Here is a 22,825-nt window from a genome sequence, read left to right on the forward strand (position 1 = left end):
TCCCCTTCGAGCTCGGCATCTTCATCTTTAGGTAGGCGTAGTGGGGCACAGCCATGAACTTGGCCAAAGCAGGTCGGCCAAGCAGTGCATGATAGGGGCTCTCTAAATCCACTACCTCGAACCATATTGCTTCCCGGCGAAAATGATCTTTGTCTCCGAAGAGAACATCCATTTTGATCTTGCCGATTGGAGAGCAAGACAAGCCGGGGACGATACCGTGGAAGACGGTGCGGCTCGGCATGAGCTGCTTCGCTTTGATGTTCAGCTTCTCCATGGTATCGCAGTACAGTATGTTGATACTGCTTCCGCCGTCTATCAGGACGCGGGAAAATCTGGCAGCTCGCCTCTCTGTCGCGAGGGTGACGTCCAAGACCATTGCATAGGAGCCAGGCGAAGGCATCACCTCTGGGTGGTCGGCCTGGCTCCAGCTGATTGGCTTTTCTGACCAATGCATGAACTCGGCGGTGCTAGAGGCGATTGCGTTAACTTCTTGATGCTGTCGGCACCGACTGCGCTTATCGTCGGTTTGACTGGTGAAGACGACGTAGGCGGCGTGCTCTTCGGGAAATTCGTCTTGGATGGCGCCGACTGCCGGCCGAGCAGCCGGCTGCTGGGGGGCTGGAGGCGGCGGGCCGGGAGGCGGAGGCGGCAACATCCCCTCGCCCCTGGTGATGCGGGTGAGCCAGTGGCATTTCCGGGTTTGTGGTTGGACGGCTTCGCGCCGCTGTGGAACTTGCAGGGGGCGTCGAGTGCTTGCTCGTAGGAGAAAGACGGCTGCCAAGGCGGCCGGCCACCCTTCTTCTTGGGAGCGGGCCGGTCTTCGGGCTGCTCGTCTTCAACTGTGGCCACCTGCCGACTGGAGGGAGTCGGCATGGGGCCCTTGCGCTTGTGGTCGTTCTGGTAGGGGCGCCGATTAGGGTCGCCAGCCGGCGTCTTGGGAGCCGGAGCAATTACTTTTCCCGAGGCGTCCACTCGGAGCTCGGTCTTCATTGAGGAGTCGGCGGTGGCGTACTTGTCGGCGATGACCAGCAGCTCATCGAGGGTAGCCGGCTCGTCGCAGAGGAGTCGGTGCTTGAGGAGGGTGCCCTCTCGGCACCCGGCGGTGAAGTACTCGATGGCCTGGACCTCGTGCACTCCCTCGCAGGAGTTGCAGAGCTCGGCCCATCGCGTGAGGTAGTCGCGGGTCGACTCGTTGGGCCCCTGGACGCAGAGCGAGAGCTGGCGAGGCTTGGGAGGCCGCTTGTAGGTGCTGGTGAAGTTGCGGACGAAGACTTCGGTGAAGTCCAGCCAACTGTTGATGCTGTAGGGCTTGAGGCTGTTGAGCCATGTGTGTGCCGTGCCTTGCAGCATGAGGGGGACATAGTTCACGGCGACGCGCCGATTGCCGTTGGCTATGCTGACGGCCGTGGAGTAGTCGATGAGCCAATCTTCCGGCTTTACCGAGCCGTTGTACTTGGGCGTGTCTCTGGGGAGCGAGAACCCTTTGGGGAAGGGCTCGTCGCGGATGCGGGGGCCAAAGCATGGCGGGCCGACATCGTCTTCTTCTTCTAATGCCAAGGATCGAGCAAGGTGGTCGATCCTGTGGCGGGCGTCATTCTCGCCGACTCCTTCTCGGCGACCGAGTCGGTCGCCAAGAGTCGGATGTGTGATGGGCGGCGGAGTGAGGCGTCTTTCTCTTCGAGGCGGGGGAGGAGGCAGGTTTCCTTGGTGTTCTACTGCTCGAGGGCGGCCCTCCGCGTCGCGCTCGATGGTGATGCGAGTCCGGTTGCGGCTGGCAGCCGGCTCCTTGTCTTTCTTCTGGCGCGCGCCGCTCGCAGTCGGCGAGCGGGACGTCGCGGCGTGCTCCCGGCGCGGGGGATGACTATCAGCACGGGTGCCGGCTTCGTGTCGTTCCGCAACCGCGTCGAGCAGCTGTTGGATCTGTCTCGTCATGTAGGGGAGCTCATCGGCTCCCAGCCCATTGAGCTCCTCTGCAGCCGCCTGAGCGGCTCGCAGATTCTCGAGCGGGGTGGCGTAGACGGGGCGATCTGCGCCCAGCATGCTGGCAACGGCTGCGCCGCGCTTCTGGACGAAGCCGGCTCGGCTCGAGCCGCTAGGCGGCGGCGTACCGAAGGCGGCGCGGTCGACTTCACGCTGGTGGGCCTCGGTGAGGCATCTCATGGAGGCTATCTTCTGGCCCTCCGCGATGAGGGCGAGGCGGCGTGCCTCCAGGGTCTCGGCATCGGCATCGGCCGGGATGGGGACGGAGAGGTCGTGCATCGCCGCTTGTAGGGTGTCGTGGGCGTTCTCGCCCGAGTTGGCGGCGTGGCTGATGACCAGCACTTCGGTGACAGCGCTGCTGCAGCTGTCAGCTCGAGGGAGGGGGTCGTCGAAGACCACCACGTCGGAGGGCTAGGCGTCAAGCAACGCTGTTTCAGAGTCGATGATCATCGGGTCGGTGGAGCCGACCAACTCCCTGTCTGCAGCAGGCTCGCTGGAGACGTGGAGCTGGTCGAGGAGGCTGATGAGGCGGCTCTCGGCGTAGTCGGTGCCTGCGTCGGACGCAGGCTCGTCGGAGATGCGAGTCTCGCCGAGCAGATCGGCGAGGTAGCTCGCTGCGGAGGCGTCGTCGACGCCTTGCAGCGCGTCGTGGCAAACGCCATCGGGCGCAGCAGGCTGGCTGCGCTCGCGGGGGAGGAAGAGGGTTCCCGTCCAGAACGGGTCTCCGGACGACGGTGCACCTGGCCCCACGGTGGGCGCCAAATGTCGGGTGGTTGGTGCGACATATGCCAAGGGATGGCTTATCTGTGTGGGTGCCAATAAGACGTCGCCGGTGCCTGGAAACGGGATGAGGCGAAGACATGCACGCCGGCGGATCTTACCCAGGTTCGGGGCTCTCCGAGGAGATAACACCCCTAGTCCTGCTCTGCGGGGTCTCCGCATGATCACTAGATCGGTGAAAGTAGCTACAATCGCTCCTAGAGCTGTTTAGGGGTTCAAGGGAGAAGAAGAACAAGGCTAGCTCTATCTTCTCTCTATCTATGGTGTGTGTGCTATGCTTAGAAGCCAACTATGATCAGAGGCCCACCCTTTGCATGGGTGCTCCGGGGGGTTTATATAGGCCTACCCCCCGGGGGTACAATGGTAATCCGACTGGGAGCTGGTCCCAGCCGTCAGTGTCTACGCTTGCCGGCTTCTCCGCCGGCAATTGGGTCCCGCCGGCTGGTGGGTCCCGCCGACTGCCGGCTCCTTGGTCGACAGGCCGGCCCCACCGCCTAGGGTCTTGTCGGCGGCTGCTTGCTGTAGCCTCACCTCTGATGACGAGGGCTTTGTCGAGGTAAGCGTCGCTACAGTGGGCCGCCTCGGGGGCTATCACTGTAGCCCTACCTCGTCTTGTCTCCTTAATGGGGCTCCTGCTTCGAGGAAGGGGGTAGCCGGCTTCTGGGGGCCGGCTACGCTCTTGGCCGACTGGGAAAGGCTGGGCCGCCTTCACGCCTCTCTCTGGCTGAAGGGGCCAGCCGCCCGTGGGCCGTACGGGAGTCCGTCATGGATGACGTCGAGGCTAGCATGGCTACAGTGCCGAGCCGCACGGGAGACGGTCGTCCCGTACGGCCTCCTGTAGCCATGCCCGCCTCGGGCTTCGGGGGTAGTGGGCCGCACTGTGGCCACACCCCGTCTTGTCGCCGTTATGTGGGAACAGCTTCGGTGGTTGTGGTCTCGGCCGGCTTCTTGGAGTCGGCATTCTTCCTGGCCGGCTTCTTGGAGTCGGCCACCCCGTAGTCGTCCTCGGGAGGGGTTGCTGAGGTTGGGTCGCCTTCCGGGAGTCGGCTTCAGAGGTAGCCGGCCAGGGAAGGCGGCCCAATGCTTGGAGTGCTTGGAGGCCCAAAGGCCTGATAATTTTTCTGAAGAACCAGGGGTAGTCGGTTAGGCTACCCGTGGCCATTTACTCCGACAAAGAGTGGTCTCCGTCGTAAGGGTACTTCGGACACGGCGTCCGAAGACGACAAAACTCATTCCTCTATCCCTGAGGACAATGACGGGGAAGAGGAGGAGGAGGAAGAAAACAATCCTCCCCTGAGGAGAGGAAGAAGAAGAAGAGGGCGGCTCCGGCGCATCTGGAGGCGGAGGCGCCCAAAAAGGGGAAGACCGCTCCGGCGGCCAACACCGCATGGGACGTGGACAGTAGTCCGGAACGATGCCCTCGCCCAAAGCCCCAGGTCGCATCGTAAGTGACATGGCTTATTTATGTGCACATCCAGCCCTTTCTCTCCATTATGTTGATATAGTTAGATGTACTATTGCAGTCCGGCCCGTGATCTTATCCAGCAATCCTCCTCTGGAGGTTCATTGGCTTCATCGGAGATGGCGAGCAGGTCGCCACCTCCTGCTTACTCCCCCGGGGCCGGGGACGACACCGAAGTGCTGTCCCAAAGGACCGCTTCGAAGGGAGGAGCCCAGGACGTTGTTCGGGAGGCGCCACAGGGCAAGACCTCCACTGCCGGACACGTGGGGGATTCAATCCCCATGGAGACTGGCGAAGAGGGCTGTATCTAGATCGGCCCTCAGCCGAATATGGCTCCGGAGCCCCCATGGCTCCAGAGTCGGGCGAGCAGCTCCCTTTGAAGGGGGATGTGCCGCCTCCACCGGTGGCTCCTGTCCAGCCAGGAGCGTCGGATGACCTGATGGGGGCGCTGTGAATCGCCTCCGTCATTGACGAGCATCGTGTCCTTATGGGTGTGGTGATCGAGAAAGTTCAGTCTGCCAAGAGCAGACTGAATGAGGCATGCGGCAACCTGTTAACAGGTTTTGAGGTAAGTGACATAGAAAGAGAAAAAACCCATGTAGTCAGTAGCCCCTGAGACACTGTCCGGCGCTCGGCAAGAGGAACCGGACAGAGGATCAATCCTATAGTGTAGGAGACTAATGTTGTGTGCGTGAGCAGGCGTCGCTGTTGGCCGCAACCTCACATGCTGCCGAAGTCTCTAAACTGAAGCAGAGGCTGGAGCGGGCCGAGAACGAGCTCGACGAGGTTAGAGTGCGGCTGCAGGGGAAGCAAGGTTAGTAACGTCTTGCTGTGTGTTCGGAGGGCGCCGATGTTGTATGTTGACTGTAACGTTGAAATGTATGCAGGAGCTGCGACCGAGGTCGAGGCCCTGAGGAAGGCCCTGGGCGAGGCCGAGGAAAAGGCTGTCCAGCAGCAAGCCGCCCGTAAGAAGCTCAAGGCCCATGTCAAGGAAATCCAACAGGAGCTCCAAGATGAAGTGAAAATATGTGAGACCTTGGAGAATGATGCGTCGGCTCAGAAGGCCGAACTCACCAAGGCTCGTCAAGGTGCGGAAACCGCGCGGAATGAGGCCCAGGCCATCATCCAGGAGATCCAGGAGGCCAGGAAGATCACGGCGGGTAAGGCTTTTAAGATGCAAAGCAAGTATGCGGATAGGTAGTATCTTTTACTAACTCAGGTTCGGAGTTCCCCAGGAGCTTTTGTGGATCTACCACATAGTGTATCAGACGCTGCAGCGTTCTACCGAGCCGAAGGAGGAGGTTCTACGGAGAAGCTATTCTGGTCGCAGTATGCGATGCCAGAGCATCTCGTGTCCTTCACCGATCAGCTGAAGCAACTGGTGGAGCTGCACAGGGTGGCCGAACTAGCCATGAAGGATTGGACAATCCGGCTATGGCCAGCCGAAGCTATACCCGGCAGCTACTTCAGACTCGTGAGGCGGCTAGTGGAAGCCTGTCCGTGGCTGGACGTTGTCAAGTGCTCTTCATGTATTGAAGGCGCCCGTATGGCCTTCGCTCGCTGCAAGATGTGGTGGGCGAAGATGAACGCTGTTGAAGTGGCCAGAGGGCCGCCAGAGGGCAAGGAGCACCGCACACCCGAAAAAAAAATTGCGGATGTCCTAGAAGGGTCTCGACTTATGGCAGCTCAGTGTTCGAAGGACGTTATTTTCGAATGAATACATTCGTATTGTCCTTTGCCTTGTATTAGGAAGACAAAGCTTTGTTTTGTAATGTAATTTCGTTATGCTTTAAATTGTTTCCTCCTGTGCGGCCGTGTTATATGCAATCTGAGGATTGGCCAGTCGTCGGCTTCTGCCCTCACGTAATTAGTACGGAGGTGTTCGGGATGGGATCTAAACAATCTTGATCCAATTATATGGTCCTTGAAGGAGTTGTTTAGCACAACGAACAAGGCAATCAGACTATACGGCTTAAACGCCCTCACTTAGCCATAGGAGTTTTATAATTAAGCAAGTGCGCAGCCCCTGGTCCAAGCCAGGGTGCTGTCAGCATCTGACCGAGAAGTGCCGATCCTTCGCGTGACGCGAAAAAAATCTCCAACGATTTTGTAACCCTCGAACAGCTGACCGGCTCTCGCCGTATCATGACAGTTAGTTTTCGGCTTTCTCTACTGAGGTGCTCATCCGGTCAAGGCCAGGGCACAATCGCAGTAGTTCTCCCTTTACTACCCTAGCCGATAGAGCGGAACGTAGGGTAGCAAGCACAGGAGCCGGGCAACCCAACTATTGACCAAAGACATGATTCGGAACCAATGCATATAATGCTAAATTCGAGGTGCCGAACTTCTATACAAGAAGTGTTTGGACTGTGTTGCCGTGTTATGGGGCTATAAGCAACCCCTGGCGAATATGAAACATACAAAAGAGTACCGATGTAGCTGATAAGCAGATCAAAATAAAATGAAGTAAGAAGCGAAAACCACAAAAACTGGTCCGCAGATCATTTTTATTATAACTGAATGGATACGTCAAGGCGTATCTTATACAAATAGTGCGATAAGCACCCAGACTATTTAACATGCCGGGATCGAGAAGGAGCAGCGTGCGGGTCCTGGGAAATAAGTAAAAATGCTGTCAAGAAGAACGTATGGAGGTTACCCTACGCACCTATGTTGCATGCCCCCTTTGTATGTCGATCCTTCGAAGGGGCTGGTGATCAGGCTCACGGGAAAAGGAACCTGAAACAGAAAAAAAAAGGTGTGTCCGGGGTCGGTCTAGCCGAACTGTAGATCCCGGGTTAGCTTGTGCCTCCGTCGATGTCCATGGAATTTCGAGTGCGTAATTATGTACGCGTGGTACGAATGCCACTACTTTATTGGGGCTGGGACAGAGGCCAAATTGCTAGTCGAGCTCTTAACGAGCCTTGTTGTCCTGCTGCAGTGTAGTTCGGAACTTCTTGATGGCGTCCGGAGGCTCGGCAGCCACACTATGGTGCTGCTTGAGAAGGTCGCTCTGTACCTCTGCTGCTAGGGCGGCGGTGTGCTCCTCTGTTCGAAGGGAGCATTCCGTGTTGCCATTGACTGTTATGACGCCGCGTGAGCCGGGCATCTTGAGCTTGAGATAAGCGTAGTGTGGCACTACGTTGAATCTAGCAAACGTTGTTCGTCCGAGCAGGGCATGGTAGCCGCTGCGGAATGGGACGATGTCGAAGATTAACTCCTCGCTTCGGAAATTGTCCGGAGAGCCGAAGACCACTTCTAGCATGATTGAGCTCGTATAGCGGGCCTTGACGCCTGGTATGACTCCTTTGAAGGTAGTCTTTGTTGGTTTGATTCGTGAGGGGTCAATGCCTATCTTCCGCACCGTGTCTTGATAGAGCAGGTTAAGGCTGCTACCGCCGTCCATCAGGACTCGTGTTAGGTGGAACCCATCAATAATTGGGTCTAGGACTAGTGCGGCTGAACCGCCGTGGCGGATGCTAGTTGGGTGGTCTCGTCGATCGAAGGTGATCGGGAATTACGACCATGGATTGAACTTTGGGGCGACTGGCTCTACCGCGTAGACGTCCCTGAGTGCTCGCTTGCGCTCCCTTTTGGGGATGTGTGTAGCGTATATCATGTTCACCGTTTTGACCAGAAGGGGAAATTTCTTCTGCCCTCCAGTGTTTGGCTGCCGGGGCTCTTCGTCCACGTCCTCACTTTGTGATCCCTTTTCTTTGTTTTCGGCATTCAACTTGCCAGCCTGCTTGAAAACCCAACAATCCCTGTTGGTATGATTGGCTTGCTTATCCGGGGTGCCGTGTATTTGGCACGGACGGTTGAGTATGCGGTCTAGGCTGGAAGGTCCTTCATTGTTTCTTTTGTAGGGCTTCTTCCGTTGGACGGACTTGGAGCCACTGAATCCGGCGTTAACTCTGGTGTCATCGGTGTTGTTATCATTGCTTCGGCATTTGTGCCTATTGCGCCGGAGCTTGCCAGTGCTATTTTTGGCCTCAGAGGGGCCTGTCTCGCTGGCTGTGTTGTTACTACAGGCCAGCCAACTGTCCTCTCCCGCGCAAAAGCGGGTCATGAGTGCCGTGAGGGCTGCCATGGACTTCGGCTTTTCTTGGCCGAGGTGGCGTGCTAGCCATTCGTCACGGATGTTGTGTTTGAAGGCTGCTAAGGCCTCGGCGTCCGGACAGTCAACGATTTGGTTCTTTTTGGTTAGGAACCTAGTCCAGAATTTTCTGGCTGATTCTCCAGGTTGTTGAACTATGTGGCTTAAGTCATCGGCGTCTGGTGGCCGGACATAGGTTCCTTGGAAGTTGTCTAGGAAAGCTTCTTCCAAGTCCTTCCAGCTACCGATAGAATTTTCAGGCAGGCTGTTAAGCCAGTGCCGAGCTGGCCCTTTGAGCTTTAGTGGGAGGTATTTAATGGTGTGGAGATCATCTCCTCTAGCCATGTGGATGTGGAGGATAAAGTCCTCGATCCATACTACGGGATCGGTTGTGCCGTCGTATGATTCCATATTGACGGGCTTGAACCCCTCGGGGAATTCGTGGTCCAGTACTTCATATGTAAAGCAGAGAGGGTGTGCGGCGCCTCTATATCGTGCAGCGTCGTGGCGTAGTTCTGATGGAGTCCGTCTGCGGTGTTCGGCCCGGGCGTGGTTGGATTTATCACGTCCGAATAGGTAGCCTTCCTCGTGCCTCGAGGCACGCCCTCGCGATCCGTAGATCGATCTTGTGTGTCCTATTCTATCGTCCAGGATTTGCTGGAGGTCGTATGTGTGACCCCGAACTCTTTCGTCTCTATTTTTTGCGAGGCGGTGGGGCAGGCTGCTGTTCGGCCTGAGTTGCCACTTTGTCCCAGCCGTGGGGTGGCCGGTCGGCCGCCCTGTCTCGACCACGCGGTGGTCGTTCCGTATTACGCGAGGGAGATGTGTGCTCTGGTGCCTCCTCATCAAATTGAGGGTAGCAATCTGCGTTTCGGGTAGCTCTTGGCTGGGCGCTTGAGGCCGTATTCTTGGGCTGTCCGGACGTCAGTCCATCTGTCGACAAGCAGGTCTTGTTCAGCTTGAAGCTGCTGCTGTTTCTTTTTCAGGCTCCTTGCTGTGGCTATGAGCTGAAGTTTAAAACGCTCCTGCTCTAGAGGTCCTCCGGCATGATGAAGTCTTCATTGTCGAGGCTTGTCTCCTCTTCGGAGGGTAGATGGTAGATATCGTCCTCCGAGTTATCTTCTATGGCCTGTTCATCAGGGTTGTCTTGCGTGTTGTCATGTTCCTCCTGTTCGGATGCAGCGCCGACAGGGTCTTCATTGTTTTCGGTGTCGCCCGGAGTACTATTCTCTCCGGTGCCAGTGTTGCCATCCTTTGAGCGACGAGGCTTAGAACGGTGTTTGGGGCACCAGCGCTTGGACTGCGTCTCAGAGGGTTTGTTCTTATCCGGCTCTTCTTTGTCGTCGCCAGATCCTTTGGGTGTATCGACCATGTACACGTCGTACGAGAAGGTGGCCGTCCAATGTCATATGAATGGCGGGTCTTGGCCTTGCTCATTGTTGGCATCATCGTCCAGATCGTCGATGTCTTCGGAGCCATAGTCAAGTACGTCGGTTAGGTCGTCGACGGTGGCTATGAAGTGGGTGGTGGGTGGGAAGCAAAATTCCTCGTCGTCCGCCTCTAGCTCGAACCGAACATAGTTCGGCTGTGAGTCTTCCTCCAAGGACAAGTTCTTCAAAGAATTTAGTACGTCACCCAAAGGCGAATGCTGGAAGATGTCTGCGGCGCTAAATTCGAAAATCGATAACCGATCCAGCTCGGTGTCCGCAGGCGCACTTAATCCGGAACGTGTAGCCGGAGACAAGTCCGAAGTTCCGTCGACGCAAGCATTGCAGGATGTCGAGTCCGTGTGCGGCTCCAACGCCGCGGACTTTATGGCCTCGGAGGGGATGATCTGCTTCGGTACTGAGGCCGTTGCAGCAACAGGATCCATCTCCTGGGTGTGCTCCGATGACAGATTTAAGTCATGTTCATCGGAGAGAAGGGGAGTGATCGCCGCGGTCTCAAATCCATCAAAGATCAAGTCTCCACGGATATCCGTGACGTAGTTCAAGCTTCCAAATCTGACCTGATGTCCAGGGGCGTAGCTATCGACCTGCTCCAGACGGCCAAAAGAGTTGGCCCGCAGTACGAAGCCGCCGAACACAAAGATTTGTCTGGGGCGGAAGGTTTCTCCCTGGACCGCGTCATTACTGACGATCGAAGGGGCCATCGAATCCTTTCATTGACGGCACAGTGGAACTCTCAATGAAAGCACCAATGTCGGTGTCAAAACCGGCGGATCTCGGGTAGGGGGTCCCGAACTGTGCGTCTAGGGTCGATGGTAACAGGAGACGAGGGACACGATGTTTACCCAGGTTCGGGCCCTCTCTATGGAGGTACTACCCTACTTCTTGCTTGATTGATCTTGATGAATATGAATGTTACAAGAGTTGATCTACCACGAGATTGTAGTGGTGAAACCCTAGAAGTCTAGCCTATGAGTATATGGTAATGAATCTGTCCTATCCGCACTATGCTCTCCGGTTTATATAGACACCGAAGAGATCTAGGGTTACACGAGGTCGGTTACATAGGAGGGAATCTTCATAATCGGCCGCCTAGCTTGCCTTCCACGCCAAGTAGATTCCAATCCGGACATGCGTATTGTCTTCAATCTTCGTGTCTTCATAGCCCATCAGTCCGGCCCACGGATAACAGGCCGGACGCCCGAGGACCCCTTAGTCCAGGACTCCCTCACATACCCTCAGCCCGAGGGTGAACTACTCCCTCCTCGTCATGGAGAGCGCCGGGATGATGAAGATGGCCACCGGTGAGGGATCCCCCCTCCGGCAGGGTGCCAGAACAGGGTCCTGATTGGTTTTTGGTGGCTACAGAGGCTTGCGGCGGCGGATCTCCCGATCTCAGTTATGTTCTGGAACTTTGGGGATATATAAGAGGTCTTGGCGTCGGGAGCAAGTCAGGGGGTCCACGAGGCGGCCACGAGGTAGGGGAGCGCGCCCAGGGGGTAGGGCGCGCCCTCCACCCTCGTGGTGGCCTCGGGACTCTTCTGGTCCATCTCCGGTACTCTGTGAGCTTCTTCTGGTCCAAAAACAATCTCTGTGAAATTTCAGGTCAATTGGACTCCGTTTGGTATTCCTTTTCTGCAATACTCAAAAACAAGGAAAAAATAGAAACTGGCACTGGGCTCTAGGTTAATAGGTTAGTCCCAAAAATCATATAAAATAGCATATAAATGCATATAAACATCCTAGATGGATAATATAATAGCATGGAACAATCAAAAATTATAGATACGTTGGAGAAGTATCAAGCATCCCCAAGCTTAATTCCAGCTCGTCCTCGAGTAGGTAAATGATAAAAACAGAATTTTTGATGTGGAATGCCACCTAGCACATTTATCAATGCAATTTTCTTTATTGTGGCATGAATGTTCAGATCCGAAAGATTCAAGACAAAAGTTTAATATTGACATAAAAATAATACTACTTCAAGCATACTAATCAAGCAATTATGTCTTCTCAAAATAACATAGCCAAAGAATGCTCATCCCTACAAAATCATATAGTTTGGCCATGCTTCATTTTCGTCACACAAAATTCTCCCATCATGCACAACCCCGATGACAAGCCAAGCAATTGTTTCATACTTTAGTATTCTCAAACTTTTCAACTTTCACGCAATATATGAGCGCGAGCCATGGACATAGCACTATAGGTGGAACAGAATATGATGATGGAGGTTGTGTGGAGAAGACAAAAAAGAGAAAGTCTCACATCGACGCGGCTAATCAACGGGCTATGGAGATGCCCATCAATTGATGTCAATGCGAGGAGTACGGATTGCCATGCAACTGATGTACTAGAGCTATAAATGTATGAAAGATCAACAAAAGAAACTAAGTGGGTGTGCATCCAACTTTCTTGCTCACGAAGACCTAGGGCATTTTGAGGAAGCCCATCGTTGGAATATACAAGCCGAGTTCTATAATGAAAAATTCCCACTAGTATATGAAAGTGACAAAATAAGAGACTCTCTATCATGAAGATCATGGTGCTACTTTGAAGCACAAGTGTGGAAAAAAGGATAGTAACATTGCCCCTTCTCTCTTTTTCTCTCATTTTTTTGGGCCTTCTCTTTTTTCATTTGGCCTTTCTCTTTTTTTGGGCCTTCTCTTTTTTTTGGCCTTTCTCTTTCTTTTTTTATTATTTCCTCACACGGGACAATGCTCTAATAATGATGATCTTCACACTTTGATTTATTTACAACTCAAGGATTACAACTTGATACTAGAACAAAATATGACTCTATATGAGTGCCTCCGGCGGTGTACCGGGATGGGCAATGAATCAAGAGTGACATGTATGAAAATTTATGAATGGTGGCCTTGCCACAAATACGATGTCAACTACATGATCATGCAAGGCAATATGACAATGATGAAGTGTTTCATAATAAACGGAACGGTGGAAAGTTGCATGGCAATATATCTCGGAATGGCTATGGAAATGCCATAATAGGTAGGTATGGTGGCTGTTTTGAGGAAGATATAAGGAGGCTTATGTTTGATAGAGTGTATCATATCACGGGGTTTGGATGCACCAGCGAAGTTTGCACCAACTCTCGAGGTGAGAAAGGGCAATGCACGGTACCGAAGAGGCTAGCAATGATGGAAGGGTGAGAGTGCGTATAATCCATGGACTCAACATTAGTCATAAAGAACTCACATACTTATTGCAAAAATCTACAAGTCATCAAAACCAAGCACTACGCGCATGTTCCTAGGGGGATAGATTGGTAGGAAAAGACCATCGCTCGTCCCCGACCGCCACTCATAAGGAAGGCAATCAAAGAACACCTCATGCTTCAAATTTGTCACACAACGGTTACCATACGTGCATGCTACGGGACTTGCAAACCTCAATACAAGTATTTCTCAAATTCACAAATACTCAACTAGCATGACCCTAATATCACCATCTTAATAGCTCAAAACAATCATCAAGTATGAAACTTCTCATAGTATTCAATGCACTCTATATGAAAGTTTTTATTATACCCATCTTGAATGCCCATTATATTAGGACTAATTTTATAACCGAAGCAAATTACCATGATGTTCTAAAAGACTCTCAAAATAATATAAGTGAAGCATGAGAGATCAATAATTTCTATAAAATAAAACCACCACCGTGCTCTAAAAAGATATAAGTGAAGCACTAGAGCAAACGACAAACTACTCCGAAAGATATAAGTGAAGATCAATGAGTACTTGAATAATTATGTAACTATGTGAAGACTCTCTAAAATTTAAGAATTTCATATCTTGGTATTTTATTCAAACAGCAAGCAAAACAAAAGAAAATAAAATGATGCTCCAAGCAAAACACATATCATGTGGTGAATAAAAATATAGCTCCAAGTAAAGTTACCGATGAACGAAGACGAAAGAGGGGATGCCATCCGGGGCATCCCAAAGCTTAGGCTCTTGGTTGTCCTTGAATATTACCTTGGGGTTCCTTGGGCATCCCCAAGCTTAGGCTCTTGCCACTCTTTATTCCATAGTCCATCGAATCTTTACCCAAAACTTGAAAACTTCACAACACAAAACTCAACAGAAAACTCGTAAGCTCCGTTAGTATAAGAAAATAAATCACCACTTAGGTACTGTTATGAACTCATTACAAATTAATATTGGTGTAATATCTACTGTATTAAAACTTCCCTATGGTTCATACCCTCCGATACTACTCATAGATTCATCAAAATGAGCAAACAACACAATGAAAACAGAATCTGTCAAAAACAGAACAGTCTGTAGTAATATGTATCATTCGAATACTTCTGTCACTCCAAAAATTCTGAAATAAATTTGTGGACCTGTGGAATTTGTCTATTAATCTTCTGCAAAAAAAACAACCTAAAATCACTCTCCAGTAAAAAATGGCAGCTAATCTCGTGAGCGCAAAAGTTCTGTTTTTTACAGCAAGATCGCAAAGACTTCACCCAAGTCTTCCCAAAGGTTCTACTTGGCACAAACACTAATTAAAACATAAAACCACATCTAAACAGAGGCTAGATGAATTATTTATGACTAAACATGAGCAAAAATCAAATAACAAAAATAAAAATTGGGTTGCCTCCCAACAAGCGCTAACGTTTAACGCCCCTAGCTCGGCATGATGATTTCAATGATGCTCACATAAAAGATAAGAATGGAAACATAAAGAGAGCATCATGAAGAATATGACTAGCACACTTAAGTCTAACCCACTTCCTATGCATAGGGATTTTGTGAGCAAACAATTTATGGGAACAAGAATCAACTAGCATAGGAAAGCAAAACAAGCATAACTTCAAGATTTTAAGCACATAGAGAGGAAACTTGATATTATTGCAATTCCTACAAGCATATATTCCTCCCACATAATAATTATAAGTAGCATCATGAATGAATTCAACAATATAACCATCACATAAAGCATTATTTTCATGAGCCACAAGCATAGAATTTTTATTACTCTCCACATAAGCAAATTTCTTCTCATGAATAGAAGTGGGAGCAAACTCAACAAAATAACTATCATGTGATTGAAAATTAAAATCAAGATGACAAGTTTCATGGTTACCATTATTCTTTATAGCATACATGTCATCACAATAATCATCATAGATAGGAGGCATGCTTTCATCATAGTAAATTTGCTCATCAAAACTTGGGGGACAAAAAATATCATCTTCATCAAACATAGCATCCCCAAGCTTGTGGCTTTGCATATTATTAGCATCATGGATATTCATAGAATTCATACTAACAACATTGCAATCATGCTTATCATTCAAATATTTAGTGCCAAACATTTTAATGCATTCTTCTTCTAACACTTGAGCACAATTTTCCTTTCCATCATTTTCACGAAAGATATTAAAAAGATGAAGCATATGAGGCACCCTCAATTCCATATTTTTGTAGTTCTCTTTTATAAACTATACTAATGATAAAACAAGAAACTAAAAGATTCGATTGCAAGATCTAAAGATATACCTTCAAGCACTAACCTCCCCAGCAACGGCGCCAGAAAAGAGCTTGATGTCTACTACACAACCTTCTTCTTGTAGACATTGTTGGGCCTCCAAGTGCAGAGGTTTGTAGGACAGTAGCAAATTTCCCTCAAGTGGATGACCTAAGGTTTATCAATCCATGGGAGGTGTAGGATGAAGATAGTCTCTCTCAAGCAACCCTGCAACCAAATAACAAAGAGTCTCTTGTGTCCCCAACACACCCGATACAATGGTAAATTGTATAGGTGCACTAGTTCGGCGAAAAGATGGTGATACAGGTGCAATATGGATGGTAGATATATGTTCTCCTAATCTAAAAATATAAAAACAGCAAGGTAGCAAGCGATAAAAGTGAGCGTAAACGGTATTGCAATGCTAGGAAACAAGGCCTAGGGTTCTTACTTTCACTAGTACAAGTTCTCTCAACAATAATAACATAATTGGATCATATAACTATCCCTCAACATGCAACAAAGAGTCACTCCAAATTCACTAATAGCGGAGAACAAACGAAGAGATTATTGTAGGGTACGGAACCACCTCAAAGTTATCCTTTCTGGTCGATCTATTCAAGAGTCCGTAGTAAAATAACACGAAGCTATTCTTTCTGTTCGATCTATCCTAGAGTTCGTACTATAATAACACCTTAAGTCACAAATCAACCAAAACCCTAATGTCACCTAAATACTCCAATGTCACCTCAAGTATCCGTGGGTATGATTATACGATATGCATCACACAATCTCAGATTCATCTATTCAACCAACACAAAGAACTTCAAAGAGTGCCCCAAAGTTTCTACCGGAGAGTCAAGACGAAAATGTGTGCCAACCCCTATGCATAGGTTCACAAGGTCACTGAACCCACAAGTTGATCACCAAAACATACATCAAGTAGATCACGTGAATATCCCATTGTCACCACAGATAAGCACATGCAAGACAGACATCAAGTGTTCTCAAATCCTTAAAGACTCAATCCGATAAGATAACTTCAAAGGGAAAACTCAATCCATTAGAAGAGAGTAGAGGGGGAGAAACATCATAAGATCCAACTATAATAGCAAAGCTCGCGATACATCAAGATCGTGCCGAATCAAGAACACGAGAGAGAGAAAGAGAGAGAGAGAGAGAGAGAGAGAGAGAGAGAGAGATCAAACACATAGCTACTGGTACATACCCTCAGCCCCGAGGGTGAACTACTCCCTCCTCGTCATGGAAAGCACTGGGATGATGAAGATGGCCACCGGTGAGGGATCCCCCCTCCGGCAGGGTGCCGGAACAGTGTCCCGATTGGTTTTTGGTGGCTACAGAGGCTTGCGGAGGCAGAACTCCCGATCTCGGTTATGTTCTGGAAGTTTGGGGATATATAAGAGGTGTTGGCATCGGGAACAAGTCAGGGGGTCCACGAAGCGGCCACGAGGTAGGGGGTGCGCCCAGGGGGTAGGGCGCGCCCTCCACCCTCGTGGCGGCCTCGGGACTCTTCTGCTCCATCTCCGGTACTCAGTGGGCTTCTTCTGGTCCAAAAACAATCTCCGTGAAATTTCAAGTCAATTGGACTCCATTTGGTATTCCTTTTCTGCAATACTCAAAAACAAGGAAAAAAATATAAATTGGCACTGGGCTCTAAGTTAATAGGTTAGTCCCAAAAATCATATAAAATAGCATATAAATGCATATAAAACATCCTAGATGGATAATATAATAGCATGGAACAATCAAACATTATAGATACGTTGGAGACGTATCACTCCTGCACGCCGCAAACCCAACCAAGGGAAGGCACCCTCACTGACACGTGCTATCGCATGTGATCAAACCAAACTCAACCATCCTACCGCTGAAACATAATTTTCGTTCATACAGTATGTTTATCCAACCGCATGTTGGGGAAGATCCATACGGCCCGTGCGGTGGTCTGTTGGGGAAGAAGAAGAGGTGAGGAAGAAGAAGGGTTAGGAGACACTGGATATTCATCCAACCGCCTGAAATGGTCGACTGACCCAAATGATGAAAGTCAGGCGACTTGCACAAATATATGTCTTTACACAGCAAAAGATCCCTAAAAACAACAACATAAAGAAAAACTATCACTGCTCACGGAACGAGACGGCCTCGACGTCTTTGGCTGTTGATGCGAACCAGCAGTAGCTGCCAACGTGTGTCTCTGCACCGTGGTTGTCCTCGGCCTCCAGCTACTCGTTCACGTGGAGCGTGCGGGCGCTCTGCATGGACGCGAGCATCGCCCGGTTCAAGTCTAGGACGTCCGGTTCCGCATGCAGGAAGGCCTCGATGGCAGCAATACCCGCGCACTCCGCGTCAAGTTGAGCCTCCGCTGCCCGGTTCAAGTCCAGGATGTCCAGTTTCACCTACAGGAGGGCCTCGATGGCAGTGGCATCCGCGCGCTCTGTGTCAAGTTGATCCTCTGCCGCCCGGTTCACATCCATGACATCCGGTTCCGCCTGCAGGAGGGCCTCGATGGCAGCGGCATCCGCGCGCTCCGCGTCGAGTTGAGCCTCCGCTTCCCGATCCTCCTTTAGGATCACCAGGTTGAACTGCTGGTCTGCCTGCGCCATGGGGGACCTGGACGCCGGCACGAAGTCGACGTCCATCGTCTCATACGCATCGGGAGCCTTCTGCGTCGCGAGCTCCGCAATGAACATTGGATCGGCTTCCTCCTCCTCGGAGCTTGGCTCCAGAGAACTCGGGGATTGGCCCGCCGCAAAGCGAGCTTGGGAACAGAGGTCTGTGGCACTGACCGCCGCCGCGATTTCTGCGCGGCGCTCCGGCATCAGCATCTTGTAGTATGTGATCTTGCGATGCACCATGGCTTTCTGGCGAACTAGGGGACGGTTGATGCAGGCTAGGGGATTGAAAGGTGGGGGAATGGGTTGGAGAGGAGGTGTGGTTTTGGAGCAGTGGTGACCGACGGACAAGTAGCTGGCATAGGCCGAGCAGCGAAGGTTCTGGTGTGAATAGTGGTTCCGGTGACGACCGGTCAATCGGTTTTGACTGTGTGGAGTTTGCAAAGCTGGACGGCTAGAGCCTGCAGAGTTGTGGGGTGGGATGGGACCAAAGTTTTGGAGTTTCACGTGGCAGACGTCCGGACCTCCCCGCCGTTCCTGTCGACGATGAGGCGGTGGCTTCGTAAATCTCAAGATGACTAGCAAGATGCTCGTGCATTGCACGAAACATTGATAACCGACAAGTATAGGGAATCGCAACAATTTTCGAGGGTAGAGTATTCAACCCAAATTTATTGATTCGACACAAGGGGAGCCAAAGAATATTCTCAAGTATTAGCAGCTGAGTTGTCAATTTAAGCACACCTGAAAGACTTAATATCTGCAGCAAAATATTTAGTAGCAAAGTAGTATGGATGTAACGATAACGGTGGAAAAGTAACAATAGCAGTTTTGTAGCAATCGTAACAGTGGCAACGAAAAAGTAACTTAGCAAAGAACAATATGTGAAAAGCTTGTAGGCAATGGATCAATGATGGATAATTATGTCGGATGGCATTCATCATGCAATATAACATAGAGTGTCACAGAACTAGCTCCAATTCATCAATATAATGTAGGCATGTATTCCGAATATAGTCATACATGCTTATGGAAAAGAACTTGCATGACATCTTTTATCCTACCCTCCCGTGGCAGCGGGGTCCTATTGGAAACTAAGGGATATTAAGGCCTCCTTTTAATAGATTACCGGACCAAAGCATTAGCACTTAGTGAATACATGAACTCCTCAAACTACGGTCATCACCGGGAAGTGTCCCGACTATTATCACTCCGGGGTTGCCAGATCAAACACGTAGTAGGTGACTATAATTAACTTGCAAGATCGGATCAAGAACACAAATATATTCATGAAAAAATAATAGGTTCAAATCTAAAATCATGGCACTCGGGCCCTAGTGACGAGCATTAAGCATAGCAAAGTCATAGCAACATCAGTCATAGAACATAGTGGATACTAGGGATCAAACCCTAACAAAACTAACTCAATTACATGGTAAATCTCATCCAACCCATCACCGTCCAGCAAGCCTACGATGGGATTAATCACGCACGGCGGTGAGCATCATGAAATTGGTGACGGAGGATGGTTGATGATGACGATGGCGACGATTTCCCCTCTCCGGATGTAACGCCCACGATGCGGCTATATCTCCCACGTGTCGAGGCACGACTTAGAGGCATAACCGCATAGTGGTTTTGTCGCAAGAAGGGTCATCTTCACACAATCCCATGTAGTGAACAAGAATGGGATAAAGAGTTGGCTTACAATCGCCACTTCACACAATACATAAATATCATTCATACATCATCCAAAATACAATCATATAGACCGACTACGGTCAAAATCCAGATGAAAATAAGACAACCCCAAATGCTAGATCCCCGATCGTCCCAACTGGGCTCCACTACTGATCATCAGGAAAAGACACATAGTAACGACCACGTTCCTCGTCGAACTCCCACTTGAGATCGACGCCATCATCTGCACTGGCATCGTCGGCACCTGCAACTGGTGTTGGAAGTATCTGTGAGTCACGGGGACTCAGCAATCTCACACCCGCGAGATCAAGACTATTTAAGCTTATAGGACAAGGAGGTACAAAGAGGTGGAGCTGCAGCGGCAAAAGCATATATGGTGGCTAACTTGCGCAAATGAGAGCGAGAAGAGAAGCAAAGGAACGGACGTCATCTAGCAATGACCAAGAAGAGGTCCTGAACACCTACTTACGTCATACATGACACAGACCGTGTTCACTTCCCGGACTCCGCCGAGAAGAGACCATCACGTCTACACACGCACTTGGTGTATTTTAATTGGGTCAAGTGACAAGTTATCTACAACCGGACATTAACAAATTCCCATCTGCCTCATAACCGCGGGCACGGCTTTCGAAAGATAATACCCTGCAGGGGTGTCCCAAGTTAGCCCATCATAAGCTCTCACGGTCAACGAAGGATAAACCTTCTCCCGGAAAAACCCGATCAGTCTCGGAGTCCCGGTTTACAAGACATCTCGACAATGGTAAAACAAGACCAGCAAAGCCGCCCGAATGTGCCGACAAATCCCAATAGGAGCTGCACATATCTCGTTCTCAGGGCACACCGGATTGTCCAAGCTTCCGATAGGCCAGACCAGAGTTGCCCCTGGTGGCCACCGGCGACTGACAGTTTGGACCAATACTCAGAGGAGCACTGGCCCGGGGGTTTAAAATAAAGATGACCCTCGGGCTCTAGAAAACCCGGGGGAAAAAGGTATAGGTCGCAAATGGTAAAACCAAGGTTGGGACTTGCTGGAGGAGTTTTATTCAAGGCGAACTGCCAAGGGGGTCCCATAAATCACCCGACCGCGTAAGGAACGCAAACTCAAGGAACATAATCCCGGTATAACAGTAACTAGGGCGGCAAGAGTGGAACAAAACACCAGGCATAAGGCCGAGCCTTCCACCCTTTACCAATATATATAGATGCATTAATTAAATAAGAGATATTGTGATATCCCAACATGTACATGTTCCGACATGGAACAAACTTCAACTTCACCTGCAACTAGCAACGCTATAAGAGGGGCTGAGCAAAAGCGGTAACATAGCCAATCAACGGTTTGCTAGGAAAGGATGGTTAGGGGCTGACATGGCTGAAATAGGAGACATGATATAGCAAGTGATAGGTAGCGAGCATGGCAATAGAGCGAACAACTAGCATAGCAAAGATAGAAGTGATTTCGAGGGGTGGTCATCTTGCCTGCAAGATTCTCAGAGTTGTCGAAAGCTTGATCCTCGTAAGCGTACTCGACGGGTTCCTCGTTCAAGAACTCGTCTCCCGGCTCTACCCAAGACAAGAACACAAACAAACGGAACCATAATCAACAACGAGAAATGCGCAAGCAACATGATGCAAAACATGTATGATATGCAAGATATGATATGCGATGCGTATGCGTGCTCCGGAAGGAAAATGATGAACATGGCAGTAACTTGGCAAACCAAGCATGCCACTGGAAAGATGAGATGATTTCGGTCGAAATCGATATAAAGATCACCGGAATCGGATGCACGGTTTGCAAATGGCAAGCAAAACAAGAATGACACTAATCTGCGATATACAGCAAGATAGCACTTAAAATACAACAAGTAGCAATGTTACGGCACCCCAACATAGCAACAAAGCACATCGTAGTAATCTACATGAGAATCTTGACAAAATATGAACACTGAGCTACGGCTAGTTCGCAACATATCAAGCTCAAACAAGCATGGCAAAAGTGCAAACAATTACAGGTTCACAGACTTGGTGAAAAACTGGACATGGCAGAAATCAGCATCAGGTAGCAATGTTCAGAGCACGAAATCAACATGCTAAAGGAACTTAACATAGCAAAGCAAGGCATGGTAGTGTTCTACTGAATTCACATGACAAAAGTCCCTTACTGACCTTAAGCCAAAAAGGACCAGAAGATATGATGGCAAGCATGTAAACATAGCAAGTTTTGTTATCAGGTTTCAGACTTGGCAGAAAACAGAGCATGGCAGAAATATTAATATGTAGGCCTCTTTGTGAGCTTGATGCACTCACTACAGAGCAATGAATGACAAACCAAGCATACCTACAGCAAGATGGCATGTTTATGAAGCTATCCATGGCAAGAACAATTACATAGCATGTATGGATCAACTACAATAAGCTTGGCAAAAATGCATATCATGTTAAGAATCTGCCAGAAATATTTTCTAGCAAAAGTAGAGCAAGATTGAGTCATGCTACGGTACTCTAAAATTGCAAACAATTGCAGTAATGGATCAATTACAACTATAGCTACAAAACATTCTTACTGAACATCGCCAAAATATGCATGGATCTCTCTGTAGCATCAAGTTTACATGGCAACAAAATTACAGCAGACAAGGACTTGGTGATTTCTCCAAGTCCCTGAAATCAGAAATATTACGGGGCCTACTTTGCATGCTTGTGCTAGTCACCACAGAGATCACAAAAATACATGGACTATACCACTGGAAAGATGGCATGGCATAATTCAAAACACATGTATAGCTCATGCTCAAAAGATGCACAGAATAAACGATACAAAAATGACAAATCTCCAAGTTCTGATAAGAACCAGAGATTAACAGCAACTAGCCCTCTTCCAACGAAGATTTGGGCATCAAGAAAACCTCTAATGAAAATGGTGCAATCGAACAAAATGAAGAGCATCACGAGACGAACCATTTGACATATTAGACGCGCGAATCGGAACTACATGCACAAAGTTATCGCATCGGGAACAGAGCAAGATACTGAGAGAAATTAGGGCTTGGAAGAAATTAGGGCGAGAAAAAGTCAACGGGTACCGAACTGGATCTGGATCGATCGATCCTCGAGCTCGAGGCTCGGGCTGCCGGAGTTGCTCGGGCCGGCCGGAGGCGAGGCCGGGGCCGACGGCCGGAGGCGAGGCGGCGGCGCCGGAGGAGGGGCCGCCGGC

This window comes from Triticum aestivum, chromosome 5D, assembly GCF_018294505.1.
Source record: "Triticum aestivum cultivar Chinese Spring chromosome 5D, IWGSC CS RefSeq v2.1, whole genome shotgun sequence".
NCBI classification, from domain to species: Eukaryota; Viridiplantae; Streptophyta; class Magnoliopsida; order Poales; family Poaceae; genus Triticum; species Triticum aestivum.